At 41.3% G+C, this 20,625-nt stretch overlaps 1 protein-coding gene across 7 annotated transcripts in view; it reads left to right on the forward strand.

The window, feature by feature from the left end:
* USP54 (ubiquitin specific peptidase 54) overlaps positions 1-20,625 on the forward strand; it is a 146,978-nt gene that overhangs the window by 14,083 nt on the left and 112,270 nt on the right. The window contains exon 1 of one of the 7 annotated variants that reach the window (XM_079899603.1): positions 2,451-2,722. The exons of the other annotated variants lie outside the window; for them this stretch is intronic. The gene's annotated coding sequence lies outside the window, so the exon portion shown is untranslated. Of the gene's footprint in view, positions 1-2,450; positions 2,723-20,625 lie in introns of those variants that run through there. 7 annotated transcript variants of the gene reach the window in all.

A 20,625-nucleotide genomic window follows, 5' to 3' on the forward strand; every position in this document is an offset into this window, starting at 1 on the left:
GCTTTACTCTTTGTCACTCTCCTGTTCAGTAGCGTTCAGTGATCTGCCATTTGATTTTTTTGGTGTTAATCTTATATCCTGTGGCCTTGTTATTACTTCTAGGAGTGTTTTTGTAGATTCCTTGGGATTTACTATGTAGACATTATGTCATTTGCAAATAGAGTTTTATTTCTCCCTTTCCAATCTGTATGCCTTTTATTTCTCTTTCTTACCTATTACAGTGCCTAGAACTTCTAATATTATGTTGATTAAGAGTAGTGAGAGCAGACATCCTTGCTTTGTTCCCAACCTTAGGGGGAAAGTATTTAGTATTTCACCTTTAAGTGTGATGTTAGCTGTAGGTTTTTGTTTTTGTTTTTTTGTTTTTTGGCTGTGCTGGGTCTTTTGTTTTGGTTCGTGGGTTCTTCTTTGTTGCAGTGCACGGGCTTCTCTAGTTGTGGCATGCAGGCTCCAGAGTGTGCGGGCTCAGTAGTTGCGGCTTGTGGGCTTAGTTGCCCTGTGGCATGTGGGATGTTAGTTCCCCAACCAGGGATTAAACCTGCGTCCCCTGCATTGGAAGGTGGATTCTTAACCACTGGACCACCAGGGAAGGCCCCTGTAGGTTTTTGTGTAGATGCTTTTTTATCAAGTTATAAGCACATATTTTAAAAATTTCAGGTGAAATCATATTTCTTCTGCAGTGCTTCTCCAGATTCTCCCAAGCTAATATCTACCCTCCATGTTTCAACAGCATTCTGCTTATATTACTGTTACTGAACTCTTTCTTAATTGTTTTCTGGTTGATTTGTGTTCATCCATCCCTCCTTCAGACACATACACCCTCTAGGCTATGAGGGCAGATGCTGTTTTACTAATTTTCATATCACTAGTTTAGAACAGTGTGCCTGGCACCATTGAATTGTTTGATTGAGTGAGGGAGTGAATGAATGAGTAATTGAACAAGAGAATAAAAAACTCTCTCTCACAGGGCTTAAGATAGTTTTTAGTGATAAGGGTATGAACTTTGGAGCCAGACAGCATTCAAATCTCAGCCCTTCAATTTAATACTACTGTGCAAAGTTGGTCAAATTATGAAATATTTCTGAACCTTAGCTCTCTTATCTGTGAAATTAGTATAATAATAACCTACTTGAACAAATTAAGTGAAATAATAAATGTTAATTCTCAGTGCAGTAGCTATCATGTTGTAGGCACTCAAATTTTAGTTTTCTTTCCTTTTTTTCTTCATTGAACTGTATTTAATGATAGTGATTATAAAATCACTTTGTGAACCGCAGAAAGTTATTTCAAATACTGTTCATGTTTGTGTTAAAAACAGTCAAACTGGTCTTCCCTGGTGGCGCAGTGGTTGAGAGTCCGCCTGCCGATGTAGGGGACGCGGGTTCGTGCCCCAGTCTGGGAAGATCCCACATGCCGCAGAGCGGCTGGGCCCGTGAGCCATGGCCGCTGAGCCTGCGCGTCCAGAGCCTGTGCTCCGCAAAGGGAGAGGCCACAACAGTGAGAGGCCCGCGTACCGCCAAAAACAACAACAAAAAAAACAACAACAAAAAACAGTCAAACTAATTTTGATTATGTTGGTTTAAGGGGAAAAAATAGGGACATGAGAAAATGGAGAAAGTTTGAATAACTTTTGTTGAGCAATATAATGTGCCAGCCACTATGCTCAACACTTTACATATAGTAATCCATTTAATCTTTACAATAACCTATGAAGCACATACTTCCTCTGAAGGATTATTTCTTAGTTTTTTAATTGTAGTTTCCTTACTTCCACCCTTTCTAAATAAGCCTCAGGAATGGGGCTAATACACTTTAATGCAGATTTCAAACTTTGTATAGAATATGAAGAAGAATAATTATTTTATTTCTAAGCTTTCATTTTAGTATTTGGGGACTGTGTACTTTAGGTTAAGTCTTTGTTTTTTCAGCAAACCTTAGTGGTGATATTTATAGGCATTGCAGGTTTGGTTCCAGACCACCACAATAAAGAGAATACTGCAATAAAGTGACTCACCTGAATTTTTATATCCCACTGCATATAAAAATTATATTTATACTGTAGTCTACTAAGTGTGCAATAGCATTATGTCTAAAAAATGTACTTTTTTTTTTCCACGCTCCGAGGGCTGCAGGATCTTAGTTCCCTGACCAGGGATTGAGCCCGGGGCCGCAGCAGTGAAAACGCCAAGTCCTAACCACTGGACCGTGAGGGAACTCCCAAAATTGTACATATCTTAATTAAAAAATACTTTATTGTTAGAAAATGGTAACCATCATCTGAGCCTGTAATGATTTGTAATCTTTTTGCTGGTAGAGAGTCTTACCTCAGTGTTTATGGCTGCTGACTGATCAGGGTGACAGTTGCTGAAGCTTAGGGTGGTGGTGATGGTTTCTTAAAATAAGAAAACAATGAAGTTTGCCACATCAATTGACTCTTCCTTTTATGAATGACTTCTCTGTACTATGCAGTGCTGTTTGATAGCATTTTACCCACAGTAGAATTTCTTTCAAAATTGTTGTCAATCCTCTCAAACCCTGCCACTGCTTTATCAACTAAGTTTATGCAATATTCTAAATCCTTTCTTGTCATTTCAGCAATCTTCACAGCATGTTCACCAGGAGTAGATTCCACCTCAAGAGACCACTTTCTTTGCTCCTCCATAAGGAGTAACTCCATATCTGTTCAAGTTTTATCACGAACCCCTCAAAGTCATCTATGAAGGTTGGGAATAAACCTCTTCCAAACTCCTGCTGATATTGAAATTTGACCTCTTCCCATGAAGCACAAATATTCTTTTTTTTTTTTTTTGGCCACGCTACGTGGCTTGTGGGGTTTTCGTTCTCCAACTAGGGATCGAACCCGGGCCCTTGGCAGTGAGAGCATGGAGTCCTAACCACTGGACCGCCAGGGATTTACCCACAAATATTCTTAACAGCATCTAGAATGATGAGTCCTTTCCAGAAGGTTTTCAATTGACTTTGCCCAGATCCATCAGAGGAATTACTATCTATTGCAGCTATAGCCTTACGAAATGTATTTCTTAAATAATAATGAAGCTGCACACCCAGATAGGGACTTGAACCCACTGTCTTTTAATTGTGATCACACACTTGGTCTCAGGACTTAATGAAGCTCAGGTTCTTTTTCTTTTTTTTTTAATAAATTTATTTATTATTTTTATTTATTTATTTTTGGCTATGTTGGGTCTTCGTTGCTGCGCGTGGGCTTTCTCTAGTTGCGGCGAGCAGGGGCTACTCTTCGTTGCAGTGCGCGGGCTTCTCATTGCAGTGGCTACTCTCGTTGTGGAGCACGGGCTCTAGGCACGTGGGCTTCAGTAGTTGCATCACGTGGGCTCAGTAGTTGTGGCTCACGGGCTCTAGAGCACAGGGTCAGTAGTTGTGGCGCACGGGCTTAGTTGCTCCGTGGCATGTGGGATCTTCCCGGACCAGGGATTGAACCCTTGTCCGCTGCATTGGCAGGCGGATTCTCAACCACTGCGCCACCAGGGAAGCCCCGAAGCTCAGGTTCTTTATGTCTCATCACAGAAAGAATTCCGTGAGAGACAAAGTGATAGATAAGGAGTGGATTTATTTAGAGATACACATTCCACAGACAGAATGTGCTCCATCTCAAAAGATGAGAATGGTTTTGGGAGAAACACACTCCACAGACAGAGTGTGGGCCATCTCAGAAGGCAAGAGGCCCTGAAATATGGGGTGGTTAGTTTTTATGGGCTGAATAATTTCATAGGCTAACGAGTGGGAGGATTATTCCAACTATTTTGGGGAAGGGGTGGAGAGTTCCAGGAATTGGACCACTGCCCACTTTTTGACCTTTTATGGTTAGCCTCCAAACTCATGGCACCAATGACACTGTAGGTGTGGCACTTAGATGCTAGTGTATTATAGTGAGCATATAATGAGGCTCAAGGTGCACTGGCAGTCGAATCTTCTGCTGTCTTGGATGTAGTTGATTCTAACCAGTTTATGTCATATCCTCAAGGGCTATGTCCTTTTTTTTTTTTTGGCCGCGCCCTGTGGCGTGTGGGATATAGTGCCCTGACCAGGGATCGAATCCACGCCCCCTGCGTTGGAAGCGTGGAGTCTTGACCACTAGACTGCCAGGGCAGTCCCTATGTCATTCTTTTAGAGGTTGTTCCCTGCCCCCTTCCCTTCTATTTCAATAAGACCTGAAAGTCAGTATTACTCGTTGATCCATGAGCTGCAGAATGGATGCTGTGTTAGCAAGCATGAAAACAACATTAATCTGGTTGTACATCTCCATCAGGACTCTTGGGTGACCAGGTACATTGTCAGTGAACAGCAATATTTTGAGAGGAATCTTTTTTTCTTATCTCAACGGTGGACTTAAAATATTCAGTAAACCATGTTGTAAACAGATGTGCTGTCATCCAGGCTTTGTTGTTCCGTTTGCAGAGTAGACTTAGCGTAATTCTTTTTTTTTTAAAATATTTATTTATTAATTTGGCTGTGCCAGGTCTTAGTTGCAACATGCGGGATCTTTGTTGCAGCATGCAGGCTCTTTAGTTGTGGCGTGTGGGATCCAGTTCCCCAACCAGGGATCAAACCCGGGCCCCCTGCATTGGGAGCACAGAGTCTTGACCACTGGACCACCAGGGAAGTCCTGACTTAGCATAATTCTTAAGGGCTCTAGGATTTTCAAAATGGTAAATGAGCATTGGTTTTAACCTAAACTTGAAACTGTGCACCTCAGATTGGGACTTGAACGCACGTGCTGGGACTTGAACCCAGCCTAAACCCAGATTGGGACTTGAACCCATGAGTCTGGGACTTGAACCTGGCCAAAACACTGATTGGGACTTGAACCCACGGTCCTTTAATTAGAATCTCTCACCTGGTGTCTGGACTTACTGAGGCTCAGGTTCTTTGTGTCTCAGTGCAGAAGGAATTCAGGGAGAGGCAAAGTAATAGGCAAGAAGTAGATTTATTAATAAAGGACGCTTGTGAGAGATGCAAGTGGTCAGGCAAGGAGGCTCTGCCCCAAGGATTAAGTGGGCTACAATTTTATAATAAAAGGAGAGTAGGGGAGGGGAAAAGACAGCCTTCTTCAAGTAGACCTCAGGCTTACATCACTAGCTCCTCCTTCGTATTGGGCAGGACAGTGTCTGACCGTATGGGTCAAACTAGGACTGTCATTGCGCTTATTCAAATCAGTAGAAGGGTGGTAACATTTTTCTTTCACCTAATGACCTGGGACATATCTCCTGCTTTTATTTATCACTTTATAGTTAAGCAAGGCTGCTGTGTTCCATGACATTCTGATAGCTTTCTTGAGCGATCATTAACTTACAGTGGTCTCCCAAAGTTTCCTAGGTTTCCCTCTCTATAATCCCATACTGGGACTTCTACAACTACCTGTATAACTATCCTATCCTATCCCTATCAAAGTCACCAGTTGCATTGAAACCGAGCAGGACCTTGTGGGGCCTTCCTGGGTACAAAAGCCCCTCTGTGTCCCCTGTTTCTTGTTTGTAGAGAAACGTTTTAGTCTCCTAGGCCTTCCTTGAGTTCCACAGAGTAGACTCAAGCAGTTAGTAATTAGAGAAGTGAGGGAATGCAGAAGCAAAGGAAAAGCAGTCAAGCAAGAAAAGTAATGATAGCTTAAACAATAGTTCAGCTATAAAACAGAATCACGGGCTTTGCTGGTGGCTCAGTGGTTAAGAATCCGCCTGCCAATGCAGGGGACACGGGTTTGAGCCCTGGTCCAGGAAGATCCCACATGCCATGGAGCAACTAAACCCATGTGCCACAGCTACGGAGCCAGTGCTCTAGAGCGCACGAGCCACAACTACTGAAGCCCGCATGCCTAGAGTCCGTGCTCCACAACAAGAGGAGCCACTGCAATGAGAAGCCCGCACACCTCAGCAAAGAGTAGACCCTGCTCACCACAACTAGAGAAAGCCCGTGCAGCAACAAAGACCCAACTTAGCCATAAATAAATAAATAAATAAAAACAGAATCACAGGACTCCTAGTTCCTCCTCAAGTGATATACATAACAATCTGATGCATATCTTTGAGTTGTTCTGCAGAAAATAAAACCACCACCCAGGTGGAGGTGACTGCATGCTGACCACAAGTGCTAGACCCCAGACTGGTTAGAACCAGAAAGTTGATGATTAAAATTTCCAAAATGTCATCCTGTTATCTCATCTTCAACCAACCAGAAGAAAGTCCATGAGCTGATCTTGGCACCCTGCAACCCTCACCCCTAATGTTGCCTTTAAAAACCCTTCCCTGAAAGCCAACAGGGAATTCAGGTCTTTTGAGCATGAGTTACCTGTTTGCCTTGCTTGGCACCCTGCAATAAATGCTGTACTTTCCTTCACCACAACTTAGTGTCAGTAGATTGGCTTTCCTGCCTATTGGACAAGTGGACCTGAGTTCAGTTTGGTAATAGCATTAGCCCCTAACAAGAGAGTCAGCCTGTCCTTTGAAGATTTGAAGCCAAACTTTGACTTCTCTCTAGCTATGAAAGTCCTAGATGTCATTTTCTTCTAATAGAAGGCTATTTTGTCTACATTGAAAATCTGTTGTTTAGTGTAGCCACCTTTATTAATTGTCTTAGCCACATCTTCTGGATAACTTGCTGCAACTTCTACATCAGCACTTGCTACTTCACCTTGCACTTTTATGTTACGGAAGTGACTTCTTTCCTTAAACCTCATGAACCAACCTCTGATAGCTTCAAACTTTTCTTCTGCAGCTTCCCTACTCCTCTTAGCCTTCATAGAATTGAGTAGAGTTTGGGCCTTGCTCTGGAGCAGGCTTTGGCTTAAGAGAATGTTGTGGCTGGTTTGATCTTCTACCCAGACCACTTAAACTTTCTCTATATCATCAGTAAGGCTGTTTCACTTTCTTATCATTTGTGTGTTCACTGGAGTAGCACTTTTAATTTCTTTCAAGAACTTTTCCTTTGCATTCACCACTTGGCTAACTGTTTCATGCATAAGGCATAGCTTTTGGCTTATCTCGGCTCTTGACATGCCTTCCTCACTAAGCTTAATCATTTCTAGCTTCTGATTTAAAGCGAGAGACATGTGACTCTTCCTTTCACTTGAACACTTAGAGGCCAGTGTAGGGTTATTAATTGGCCTAATTTCAATATTGTTGTGTCTCAGAGGATAGGGAAGCCCTTGAAGAGGGAAAGAGAAGGGGGGACAGCTGGTTGGTGGAGTGGTAAGAAGAAAGCAACATTTATCAAATTTGCCGTATTATATGGGCATGGTTTGTGGTGCCCCAAAATAATTACAATAGTAACATCAAAGATCACTGATCACAGACCACCATAACAAATATAATAATAATGAAAAAGTGAAGCACAATAAAGTGAGGTGTGTTTGTACTTTCGACTTCCTTCTATAGGTGTACATTAGCTACCCCCAATATATTAGGTTCTTCAGTTTTATGAAATTGATCAGAGCAATAAATTCATTTATTGCCTATGGCACATCAGTTTTTTCCAACAAATATCACAGTAAAGCTTGAATTGATTTTTGTTTTTTTCTTCGGCCGCACAGCATGTGGGATCTTAGTTCCCCCACCAGGGATCAAGCCGGTGTCCCCTGTAGTGGAAGTGCACAGTCCCAACCACTGGGCCAGCAGGGCAGTCCCAAGCTTGAATTGATTTTTGAAAGAAGAGAAAAGCACCAGACTGTTTGAACTAGGATTTAAAATATTTCTCACTCAGTAATTTATATTTAGCAGGTTTAGACCTATTTTGATTAGTTCTCTCTCTTTTTTTTTAACTGTGGTAAAATACACAATGTAGAATTTACCACCTTAACCTTTTATAAGTGTACAATTCAGTGTATTAAACATATTCACATTGTTGTGCAACCAATCTCCAGAACTCTTCTCATCTTGCAAAATTGAAACTCAACACCCATTAAACAACTCCCCATTCCTCCCTCCCTGTAGTGCTTGGCAACCACAATTCTATTTTCTGTTTCTGAATTTGACTCTTCTAAGTACTTAATATAGATGGAATCATAGAGTATTTGTCCTTTTGTGCATGGCTTATTTCACTTAGCATAAGGTTCATATATGTTGTAGCATGTGTCAGAACTTCCTTCCTTTTTAAGGCTGAATAATATTCCATTGTATGTGTATGTTACATTTTGCTTACCCGTTCACTTGCATTTCTTCCATCTTTTGGCTATTGTGGATAATGCTGCTATGAACCTGCTTTCAGTTCTTTTTTTTCCCCCAGTCTTATTGAGATATAATTGACATACAGCACTGTATAAGTTTACGTTGTACAGCATAGTGATTTGATTTAAATACATCATGAAATTATTATCACAGTAAGTTTAGTGAACATCCATTATCTCATGTAGATACAAAATTAAAGAAATGGAAAAAAATTTTTTTCTTTGTGATGAGAACTCTTAGGATTTACTCTCTTAACAACTTTCATATATAACATACAGCAGTGTTCATTATATTTATCATGTTGTACATTACATCCCTAGTACTTATTTATCTTATAGCTGGAAGTTTGTACCTTTTGATTGCCTTCATCTAATTCTCCCTCCTCCCCCTCCCCACCTTGGTAACCACAAATTTGATCTCTTTTTCTATGAATTTGTTTGTTTGTTTTTGAAGTACAATTGACCTACAACACTATGTTAGTTCCTGTTACACAGCATAGCGGTTCGATATTTCTATATATTTCAAAATGATCACCATGCTAAGTCTAGTTATGATATGTCACCAAAGATATTACATAGATATTGAATATATTCCCCAGACTGTACATTTCATACCCATACTCATTTATTTTGCAACTGGAAGTATGTACCTCTTAATTTCCTTCACCTATTTCTTTTCTCCCCCCAGCCACCATTCCCTCTGGAAACCACTTATTTGCTCTCTGTATCTATAATTCTGTTTTGTTTTGTTTACTCATTTGTTTTGTTTTTTAGATCCCACATATAAGTGAAATCATTCTTCTTTTGATCTTTTGCACTGTAATTTGATGACTAGTGCTCTGTTTGGATTCCTTTCTCTTTTTTTGTGTGTGGTTTTATTATAGATTTTTGGCTTGTGGTTACCATGGGGTTCATATTTTTTAGTATCTTTTAAAAACATTTTATTTATTTATTTATTTTATTTTTCTGCATTGGGTCTTTGTTGCTGCGTGTAGGCTTTCTCTAGTTGCAGCAGGTGGAGGCTACTCTTCATTGTGGTACGCAGGCTTTTCATTTCGGTGGCTTCTCTTGTTGTGGAGCACGGGCTCTGGGCACGTGGGCTTCAGTAGTTGTGGCACAGGGGCTCAGTCATTGTGGCTTGTGGGTTCTAGAGCGCAGGCTCAGTAGTTGTGGCACACGGGCTTGGTTGCTCTGTGGCATGTGGGATCCTCCCAGAGCAGGGCTCGAACCTGTGCCCCCTGCATTGGCAGGCGGATTCTTAACCACTGTGCCACCAGGGAAGTCCCTACCATGACGTTTATATATAGCTATATATCTATATGTATGTGATTATTTTAAGTTACTGATCTCTTAAATTCAGATGCATTTTGACAGCCCTGCATTTTTACTCCCCCCTGACTCCCCACGCATGTTTGCTGGTTTTGACATCATATGCTACATCTGTGTGTATCCCTTAACTACTTATTGTGAATACAGATGATTTTAGTACTTTTGTCTTTTTACTCTTCTACTAGCTTTACATGTGGTTGGTTTACTACCTTTACCAATGAGATTTTTCTTTTTGTAGTTTTTATATTTCTAGTTGTGGACTTTTTTTTATTTTACTTAGAGAAGTCTGCTGAACATTTCTGTAAAGTTGGTTTGGTGGTGCTGAACTCTTTTAGCTAGCTTTTTCTTGTCTGTAAACTTTAGATTTCTCTATCAAATCTGAATGAAAGCCTTGAAAGGTAGAGTATTCTTGGTTGTAGGTTTTTCCTTTTCATCACTTTAAATATATTGTGCCACTCTCTCTAGCCTGCAGAGTTTCTGCTGAAAAGACAGCTGATAGCCTTATGGGAGTTCATCTGTAACTTGTTGCTTTTACATTGCTGCTTTTAGTATTCTGTCTTTATCTTTAATTTTTGCCACTTTGATTACAATGTGTCTGTGTGTTGTCCTCTTTGGATTGATCCTCTTGAGACTCTCTGTGCTCCCTGGACCTGGATGTCTGTTTTCTTTTCCAGGTTAGGGAAGTTTTCAGGTATTATATCTCGAAATATGTTCTCTGTCCTTTTCTTTCTCCTTTCCTTCTGGGACCCCTACAGTGTGAATGTTAGAATGCTTGATGTTGTCTGAGAGGTCTTTTAAGCTGTCCTCATTTGTTTTTTCTTTTTTCTGTTCAGCTTCAGTGATTTTCACTACTCTGTCTTCCAGCTTGCTGGTCCATCCCTCTGTATCATCTAATCTACTGTTGATTCCTTCTAGTGTATTTTTTATTTTATTTATTGTATTCTTCAACTCCATTTGGTTCTTCTTTATATTCTCTAACTCTTTGTTAAAAACTTCTGACTTCTGACTCTTTTCATCCAATCTTCTCCTGAGTTCTTTGAACATTTTTTTTTTCTTTGAACATTTTTACAATCATTACCTTGAACTCTTTATTGGGTAGATTGCTTATCTCCACTCACTTAGTTCTTCTGGAGATTTATCTTGTCCCTTCATTTGGAACATATTCTTCTGTCACCTCATTTTGCCTAATTTGCTGTTTTTATTTCTATATATTTGGTAGATTGGTTATGTTTCCTGATCTTGGAGAAGTGGCCTTTTGTAAGAGACATCCTATGCATCCCAGTAGTGCACTTCCCTCTGGTCACCAGAGCTATGTGCGTGGGTCCTTCTGTTGTGGTGGGTTGACTACTATGGGTGGTCTGGTAGGTGTGGCTGGCCCCCTCTCTGGTTGGTTGCCATGTCCTGACTTGTGCAGAGGCTACTGGCTGCTGGTGTATGGGGCCAGGTCATGAGGAGGCTGGCTCTGGGGCTCCAGGGGTCCTGGGGCTAGTGCTGGCACACTGATGGGCAGAGCCATGTTCCAGGGTGGGTGGTTGTGGGGCTGGGGGTCCTAGATCTAGTGTTGGCCTGCCTATGGGTAGGGCTAGTTCCTGACAGAGCTGGCTGTGGGGTCTGGGGTGTCCCAAGCTGGTATTGGCCCACTGGTGAGTGGGGCTGGATCCTGAGGCAGCCAGCTGAGGGGTCCAAGGTGTCGCAGAGCTGTTGTCAGCTTGCTAGTGGGTAGGGCCAGGGCCCAGGGGCGTGGGGGTGGGCAGGTTCCTGATATGGTTGACTCTGGGGTCCTGGGTATCTTGAAGGTGGTATCAGCCTACTGGTATTGGATTCCTCTGCTGGTGCCTGCCCACTGGTGGGAGAGGCTGGTCCTGAGGCTAGTGCTGGCCCACTGGTGGGTGAGGCTGTGTCCCAGTGTCTCTGGCCAGTCTACTGGTAGGTGGGGCTGTGTTCCTGCTTGGCTAGCTGCTGGACTGAAGTGTCCCAGTACTGGTGCTGAGAGGCTGGTAGGTGGGGCTGGGTCTCGGCATTAATAAGCTAAAGGGTGGATTCCAAATTGGCGCTTGCCAGTACCAATGTCCGCATGGTAGAATGAGCTCCCCAAAATGGCTGCTGCCAGTGTCTTTGTCCCCAGGATGAGCTCCAGTTGTCTCCTGCCTCTCCAGGAGGCTCTCCAAGATCAGCAGGGGGTTCTGACCCAGGCTCTTTTCAAATTACTTCTTCTGTGCTGAGTCCTGGAGTGTGTGAGATTTTGTGTGTACCCTTTGAAAGTGGAGTCTCTATTTCCCACAGCCCTCTGCCTCTCCTGAAAGTAAGCCCCACTGGCCTTCAAAGCCAAATGTGGGGCTTGTTGTCCCGGTGCAAGACCCAGGCCTGGAGAGCTGGTTGTGGGCCTTGGACTCCTTGTTCCTTGAGAAGAACCTCTTCAACTGTAGTTGTCCTCCCACCTGTGGTTTGCCTACCTGGGGATATGGGTTTTGACTATACCATGTCACCACCCCTCCTACCCAACTTTTTGTGGTTCCTTCTTTATTTCTTTAGTTGTAGAAGATCTTTTCTCCTGGTCTTCCAGTTTTTCTCATCAGTATTTCCTCTGTAAATAGTTGTTATTTTGGTGTGCCCGTGGGAGGAGGTGAGTTCAGGATCTTCCTACCTCACCATCTTGGCCAGTCCTCTCAGTTCTTTTGGATATATACCCATAAGTGGAATTGCTGGATCGTATGATAATTCTGTCTTTAATTTTTTTGAGGAATTGCCTTACCATTTTCTATGGTGGCTGTACCATTTTACATTCCCACTAGGAGTTCCAGTTTCTTCACATCCTCATTCACAGCTGCTATTTTCTGTTTTTTTTTTCTTTGATAGTATCCATCCTAATGGGTGTTTTCAATTTTCATTTTGGTTTTGATTTGCATTTCCCTAAAGACTCGTGATGTTGAGCATCTTTTCATATGCTTATCGGCCATCTGTATATCTTCTTTGGAGAAACGTCTATTGTCCTTTGTGCACTTTTCAATCACTTGTTGTTAACTTCTAGGAGTTCTTTATATATTCTAGATATTAACTCCATATCAGATAAATGATTTGCAAATATTTTCTCCGATTCTGTGGGTTGTCTTTTCACTCTGTTGACTGTGTCTTTTGATGCTCAGAAGTTCTCTGTTTAAAAATTTTTATTATTTATTATTTAAGACATTTAAGAAGAATAATACAATAAGGAACCTTGTGTCTACTATCCAGCAAATTAAGTATTACTAAATAAGTTGAAGCCTCCTTGTTTTCTCCTTCTTGATCACAAGTCCCTTGCCATCTCTCAAAGGTAACCACTAATGAATTTGATGTTATTCCAACTAGTTTATATTCCTAACTCAGCCTGTTAGTGTATTAGAAGCTTACCATGACAGAGGTAAAAATACTGCAAAGGTCCTGTGGAAGGCTGAGATGCGAAGGGCTATTTATTAGATTTTTTTTTTTAAGTTGAAAGCCCAGTCCAGCACCGTCAGACAGTTTTATATAACAGGTGCACAGAAATATTTGTTGAATGACTATTTGGTACCCAGGTACTTTTTTAAAAAAAAATTTATTTTAGGGCTTCCCTGGTGGCGCAGTGGTTGAGAGTCCGCCTGCCGATGCAGGGGACACGGGTTCGTGCTCCGGTCCGGGAAGATCCCACATGCCGTGGAGCGGCTGGGCCCGTGAGCCATGGCCGCCGAGCCTGCGCGTCCAGAGCCTGTGCTCCGCAACGGGAGAGGCCACAACAGTGAGAGGCCCGTGTACTGCAAAAAAAAAAAAATTATTTTATTATTTACTTTAGGCTGCGTTGGGTCTTTGTTGCTGTGAACGGGCTTTCTCTAGTTGCGGTGAGTGGGGGCTCATCTTTGTTGCGGTGCGCTGGCTTCTCATTGCAGTGGCTTCTCTTGTTGCGGAACACGGGCTCAGTTGGTCCGCGGCATGTGGGATCTTCCCGGACCAGGGCTTGAACCCATGTTCCCTGCATTGGCAGGCAGATTCTTAACCAGTGCACCACCAGGGAAGCCCAGTATCCAGATACTTTTGATTGAAGACAATTAAAGTACCAATATTACATCACTTTGAAGTGAATTCTACGTATCTTTTGAGTTAGTATTATTATGTGTTTTACCAATAAATGGACAGCTATGGCAGAGTAAATGTTTTCTTAGAAGTAATGAAACTGAGGGGCAAACTTGGGTTTGGAGCATTTAGCTGTAAATGCATATAGTGCATTTAGCTGCCTCTGTTAATTGAGACTTGTAGACAAGACAAGCAGAATAAGAGAATGGAGAAGTATTACATTCCTGGTTTAAGAAAATGAGTTGTAAGTTCTGAAAAGGGTGATTCGTCAGGTCTGACTCTGGGCAAGGACCTGTTGAAACAAATAGTGTGATGTTCACAGGGTAGAAGTGAAGAACCTGACCTCCATTATAAGCTGAAAATGAAATCCTTCTCTAGTGAGGCCATACTGGGAGCAGCAGCAGCTGCTACTGCTATGCTGCCGCCTGAATTTGGTGGCTATGTGAGGTGGCCAGAGCAGGAAATGATTCCGTGGCAGTAGGCATGTATAGAGAAGGACTTGTTCTGGCTCTGTCCAAGTGGTTACACAGGTTGTGGGTGTCACTTTAAACATACAAAGACCTGCTGGCTGGAGGAGGAGCAACTTCCTGAGGATCAGGTGCACATCTGAAGGGATGAGCTCATCCTTCTAACCAGACCTGCTCTAGATGCTGAGTGAATGTTTTCCTAATTGCAAGTCCTGCAGCTGGGAGAAGCAGGAAATGGTTGAAGCTTCAGGCACTTTGTGAGTAGCAAATAAACAGAAGCAATTTTGGGACTCTTTTGAAATGTGTGGTTGTGAATATCAAGTTGAAGGTGACACATGTGCACATTCATTTTTTTCTCTAAGTTGAGGTTTGCAGTAAAGTGTGTCGATGGTTGAGGAAAGCTTTGGTGGTTTTAACTTTATTCTAGTGATTCGTTTTGAGGTGACTTAATAGTTTATTTCCTATACTGTCTTGTTTTATTTTGCTTCTTTGGGAAACAAAAATCCTGGGGGTTCCTTTTTAATTTCCAGGGATCTCTATGGCTTTTTTAAAGCTTTAGTTAATGGGACTTAGCAGCTTTTTAAGTCCCCTGTGCTGGCTTTCAGAGCCCTATGCATGATTGTATTTTGTTTTAATTTACCTAAACTATTCACTTTAAGTAAGCTTCTTTAAAATTAAGTTGGCTTAAAAAAGAAATATCAATTATTAATTATTTTTTAGTAAACTTTTTTCTTTTGAGATACTTCTCAAAATTCACACAGAAATAGAGGTCTGATATACTCTTTACCCAGTTTCATCCAGTGGTAATATCTTGTAAAACTGTAGTGCCAAATCACAACCAGCATATTGACATTGATACAGTGAGGGTACAGAATATTTTCATCACCACAGGATACATCATATTACCCTTTTACAGCTATACCCACTTCCTTTGCATCTACCCACTCCTTAACCCCTGTCAACCACTAACTGAAAAATCAGTTTTTAAGCAAGAAGCTTTGTGTGCTGTCTTAAGTAGTTTTGTGTTAGAGATCTACATGACCTTATGAAAAGAGCCCTAGGCTGCAATAGGAGATTTTGGTTCATTGTAGCTCTTTGACCTTGGGTAAATAATTTAAATTTCTCTGTTCTTCGGTTTCCCTATTGTAAAATAGGATAATGGTATATTAATTTCTATTTAACCTATTTATAGGATTTTTGAGAAATTCTAAAGTTCTTTAAAAAATAAGCACTCTATAGATTATTACTAGCAGCAAGGACAATAGTTTTCAAACTAGGAAGTATATAGCAAATTGTAAACTACAAACTATCCCAGATGGCAAGAATGATCATTTTAAAGTGAATTTAAATTTTAAGGCTCAGTTGAATTTCAGAGTACTGAATTAACTGGCTGATGATCTCAGAGTCACTGTTGTTAATCTTTGAGAAATCATAAAAACCAGAGAGAGACAAATGTCCTGATATCCAAAAAGAGGAAAGTAGTTGGAAAAGTGCAGACCTGTAAAATTAATGTTAAATACAGAAAAATTAAATTATAAGTGATCAAACAGATGATATGGAGTATTAACCCAAAAGATTTAGTATAGGCTGATTTATCATAACAAATTTCTTCTATTTCTATTCTTAAATTCTATTACTTCTATTTAGAATTACAAGGTTAATAGATCAAGAGATTGTTCTTGTTACGGTCATAATCCCACAGTTTCCCAGTCTTTCTTTCTTTTTTTTTTAAATTAAGGATACTTTAATTAATTAATTAATTTTTATTTTTGGCTGAGTTGGGTCTTCCTTTCTGGGCAAGGGCTTTCTCTAGTTGCGGCAAGTGGGGGCCACTCTTCATCGCGGTGCGCGGGCCTCTCACTTTCGTGGCCTCTCGTTGCGGAGCACAGGCTCCAGACGCGCAGGCTCAGTAGTTGTGGCTCACGGGCCTAGTTGTTCCGTGGCATGTGGGATCTTCCCAGACCAGGGCTTGAGCCCATGTCCCCTGCATTAGCAGGCAGACTCTCGACCACTGCGCCACCAGGGAAGTCCCAGTCTTTCTTTTTTTAACAGCTTTATTGAGATATAATGCACATACCATATAATTCACCCATTTAAAGTATACAATTCAATGGCTTTTGGTTTATTGCATTTTTTTTTTTTTAAAGTAGATGTACCATTACATTCTCCTAGAATTGTACAAGGGCTCCAGTTGTCAGGGTTTTTTTGTTTTTGTTTTTTTAATTAATTAATTTATTTTTGCTGTGTTGGGTCTTAGTTTCTGTGGGAGGACTTTCTCTAATTGTGGCAAGCAGGGGCTACTCTTCATCGCGATATTAATGTTTTTTAATGTTTAAATTAATGCAATTTATTTAAACATCTTTATTGGAGTATAATTGTGTTACAATGTTGTGTTAGTTTCTGCTGTATAACAAAGTGAATCAACTATATGTATACATATATCTCCATATCCCCTCCCTCTTGCGTCTCCCTCCCACCCTCCCTATCCAACCCCTCTAGGTGGTCACAAAGCACCGAGCTCCCTGTGCTATGCAGCTGCTTCCCACTAGCTATCTATTTTACATTTGCTAGTGTATATATGTCCATGCCACTCTCTCACTTCGTCCCAGCTTACCCTCTCCCGCTCCCGTGTCCTCAATTACATTCTCTACGTCTGTGTCCTTATTCCTGTCCTGCCCCTAGGTTCATCAGAACCATTTTTTTTTTTAGATTCCATATATATACGTATTAGCATACGGTATTTGTTTTTCTCTTTCTGGCTTACTTCACTCTGTATGACAGACTCTAGGTCTGTCCACCTCACTACAAATAACTCAATTTCGTTTCTTTTTATGGCTGAGTAATATTCCATTGTATATATGGGCCACATCTTCTTTATCCATTCATCTGTTCATGGACACTAAGGTTGCTTCCATGTCCTGGCTATTGTAAATAGTGCTGCAGTGAACATTGTGGTGCATGATTCTTTTTGAATTATGGTTTTCTCAGGGTATATGCCCAGTAGTGGGATTGCTGGGTCATATGGTAGTTCTGTTTTTAGTTTTTAAGAAAAAAACTGTTCCATACTGTTCTCCATAGTGACTGTATCAAGTTATGTTCCCACCAACAATGCAAGAGGTTTCTTTTTTCTCCACACCCTGTCCAGCATTTATTGTTTGTAGATTTTTTGATGATGGCCTGTGTGCGGTGATACCTCATTATAGTTGTTTTTTTAAAAATTAATTTAATTTATTTATTTTTGTCCGTGTTGGGTCTTCGTTGCTGCGTGCAGGCTTTCTCTAGTTGCGGAGAGCGGGGACTGCTCTTTCGTTGCGGTGTGCGGGCTTTTCATTGTGGTGTCTTCTCTTGTTGTGGAGCATGGGCTCTAGACACGTGAGCTTCAGTAGTTATGGCACACAGGCTCAGTAGTTGTGGCTCACGGGCTCTAGAGCGCAAGCTCAGTAGTTGTGGTGCATGGTCTTAGTTGCTCCACGGCATGTGAAATCTTCCTGGACCGGGGCTCAAACCCATGTCCCCTGAATTGGTAAACGGATTCTTAACCACTGCGCCACCAGGGAAGTCCACCTCATTGTAGTTTTTTTGTTTGTTTGTTTGTTTTTGTTTTTGTTTTTGCTGTACGCGGGCCTCTCATTGTTGTGGCTTCTCCCGTTGCGGAGCACAGGCTCCGGACGCGCAGGCTCAGCAGCCATGGCTCACGAGCCTAGCCGCTCCGTGGCATGTGGGATCTTCCCGGAGCCTAGCCGCTCCGCGGCATGAACCCATGTCCCCTGCATCGGCAGGCGGACTCTCAACCACTGCGCCACCAGGGAAGCCCCTCATTGTAGTTTTGATTTGCATTTCTCTAATTATTAGTGATGTTGAGCATCCTTTCATGTGTTTGTTGGCAATCTGTATATCTTCTTTGGAGAAATGTCTATTTAGGTCTTCTGCCCATTTTTGGATTGGGTTGTTTGTTTTTTTAATATTGAGCTGCATGAGCTGCTTGTATATTTTGGAGATTAATCCTTTGTCAGTTGCTTCGTTTGCAAATATTTTCTCCCATTCTGAGGGTTGTCTTTTCTTTCTCCCAGTCTTTCATGATACATTTATAGCTGTTATATAGTAAAATATGGTTTGGTTGATTGACTAAATGAATGTGTTGAAGATTGAATAATTGTATCCACTTAGACTCTTGATTTCACCAGGAAAAGCCTCTGGTGGATTTTCTTTGGACCTTGGATAGAGTAAAACAATTTTATTTTTATTTATTTATTTATTTATTTTTGGCTGCGTTGGGTATTCATTGCTGCACGTGGGCTTTTCTCTAGTTGGGGTGAGCGGGGGCTTCTCTTCATTGCGGTGAGCGGACTTCTCGTTGCGGTGGCTTCTCTTGTTGCGGAGCATGGGGCTCTAGGCGCATGGGCTTCAGTAGTTGTGACACATGGGCTCAGTAGTTGTGGTGCATGGGCTTAATTCCTCTGCAGCATGTGGGACCTTCCCGGACCAGGGCTCGAACCCATGTCCCCTGCATTGGTAGGCAGATTCTTAACCACTGCGCCACCAGGAAAGTCCCATTAAAACATTTTTAAAACAAGTTAATCAGAGATGTAAGTATTGCAAAGATGCAGGAGTAGTTAATTTGACAGATGATAAATAAAGCCTTAAAAATTACGTCCATAGGGTGAAATCATGGGCTCAAACTGAAATTATACTTAGCAGGAGTAAGTCCTTGAATATTAAATTCAAAACTTCAAATGCACAATAACAGGATGAGGAAGAGCTGGTTGGGCAGCAGTTCATGTGAAAAATATCTGGGAATTTTGGTTAATCACAAATGTAGCAGCAACTGCCTGTGCAATGTGGCTGCTAAAAACACCTTCAGCTATATTATGTTTATCCAGGTCATAAAAGTTTTGGTTCCAATATATTTTTGTGCTAGGTTGGAAATACATTTTGCATATTGGTTTAAATGGACACTGATAAAGTTGAGAGCATTCTAAGGAAGGGAGACTGGACCAAAAATGGTCTGAAAACCATTTATGTAGGAAATTGTTGGGATTTGAGGAGGGGAGTATTGAGAAATTTTAAAATAATTTTAAACATTTATTTAAATTTTATGCAATTTAAAATGGAAACATGGGTATTTGTTATATAATTTTTCTTTCTCTCTTAGAAATAAAACAACAGAGATAAAACCAAAGCCCCTTCCCTCTACCTCCCTACAAGGAACTTTATCTTATTTTTATCAAAGTAATACATGTGCATAGTTTTAAAAATGTGGGTCTTCTCTGGTGGCACAGTGGTTAAGAATCCGCCTGCCAGAGCAGGGGACACAGGTTTGAGCCCTGGTCCAGGAGGATCCCACATTCCGCGGAGCAACTAAGCCCATGCACCACAACTACTGAGCCAGTGCTCTAGAGCCCGTGAGCCACAACTACGGAAGCCGGCGTGCCTAGAGCCCGTGCTCCTCAGCAAGATAAGCCACCGCAATGAGAAGCCCGCGCACCGCAATGAGGAGTGCCCCCCGCATCGCTGCAGCTGGAGAAAGTCTGCGTGTGGCAGCGAAGACCCGGCGCAGCCAAAAATAAAATAAATAAAAATAAATAAAATTTAAAATGTGAATAGTTTATATGTGTAGAAGGAAAAATAGCAGTTATCCCCCCCCACAGAGGCAACTATAATCAAGTGTCTTAAATATTTCTAATAATATAATCATATCAATTGCTTTTAAAAACTGTTAAATGTATATAAAGTGTTCAATATAAAGAATATGAAGTGTTGGCGCTTTTAAATACATATATGTGTTCTCCGGTATATTTTCACCATAGTTATGTGATTTGGGGTCGTTATTTATTATTTATATTATACCAATATTGAACCTGAGCTACATCATGTACAATGATGATAATTCTTTTTTTGTTTTGTTTTGTTTTGAAAAATTTCATCTTATTTATTTTTAAAACCAAACCACTAGGAAAATATATCACCGTCTTGAAACAGCAAACAGACAGGCTATATTATCAAGTAATAAGTTGCTAAAAACACAACAAGGTCCTTAATAAAACGATAAGGTGCCAGAACTGGGGCAAGAACAACCCATGTCGCAAAAGTGGTATTTGGTAACGGGGGCGGGGGGCTGTGTCCCATTTTTTGCTCTAAAAGAGTGACAGCTTGCCCCTGAGTTGCTTACTTTTTCTCCTTTGACCTTCATGTTGCCAAGGGTTTGTTTCAACAGAGCTTTGTTATTACAGGGGGCAAAGTAAGCAATACTGGGTTTAGGCTTTCATTCTATTTTGTTTTATGAAAACCAGATTTTTCCAAAGCCAGTACTTCATAACTCTCTTAATTAAGCAGCTAACAATTCATCTTTCGCTGTTCATTCCTGAATACTAGCATATAGCACAATCAAAATTCCATTTCCCTTCAAGGGTGAGTGTCACTGCAAGATTGTCTTGTGATTCGGCTGGCTCTGCTGCAGACAGCCTCAGGGCTCATCATGGCTGCCAGTTAGAGGGAAAGTTTGCTTCCCCTACCAGTGTGATAGCGCTTCTTATATTTTTACAGGGTCTCCAG

Source organism: Stenella coeruleoalba (assembly GCF_951394435.1).
Source record: "Stenella coeruleoalba genome assembly, chromosome: 16".
In the NCBI taxonomy this organism is placed as follows: domain Eukaryota; kingdom Metazoa; phylum Chordata; class Mammalia; order Artiodactyla; family Delphinidae; genus Stenella; species Stenella coeruleoalba.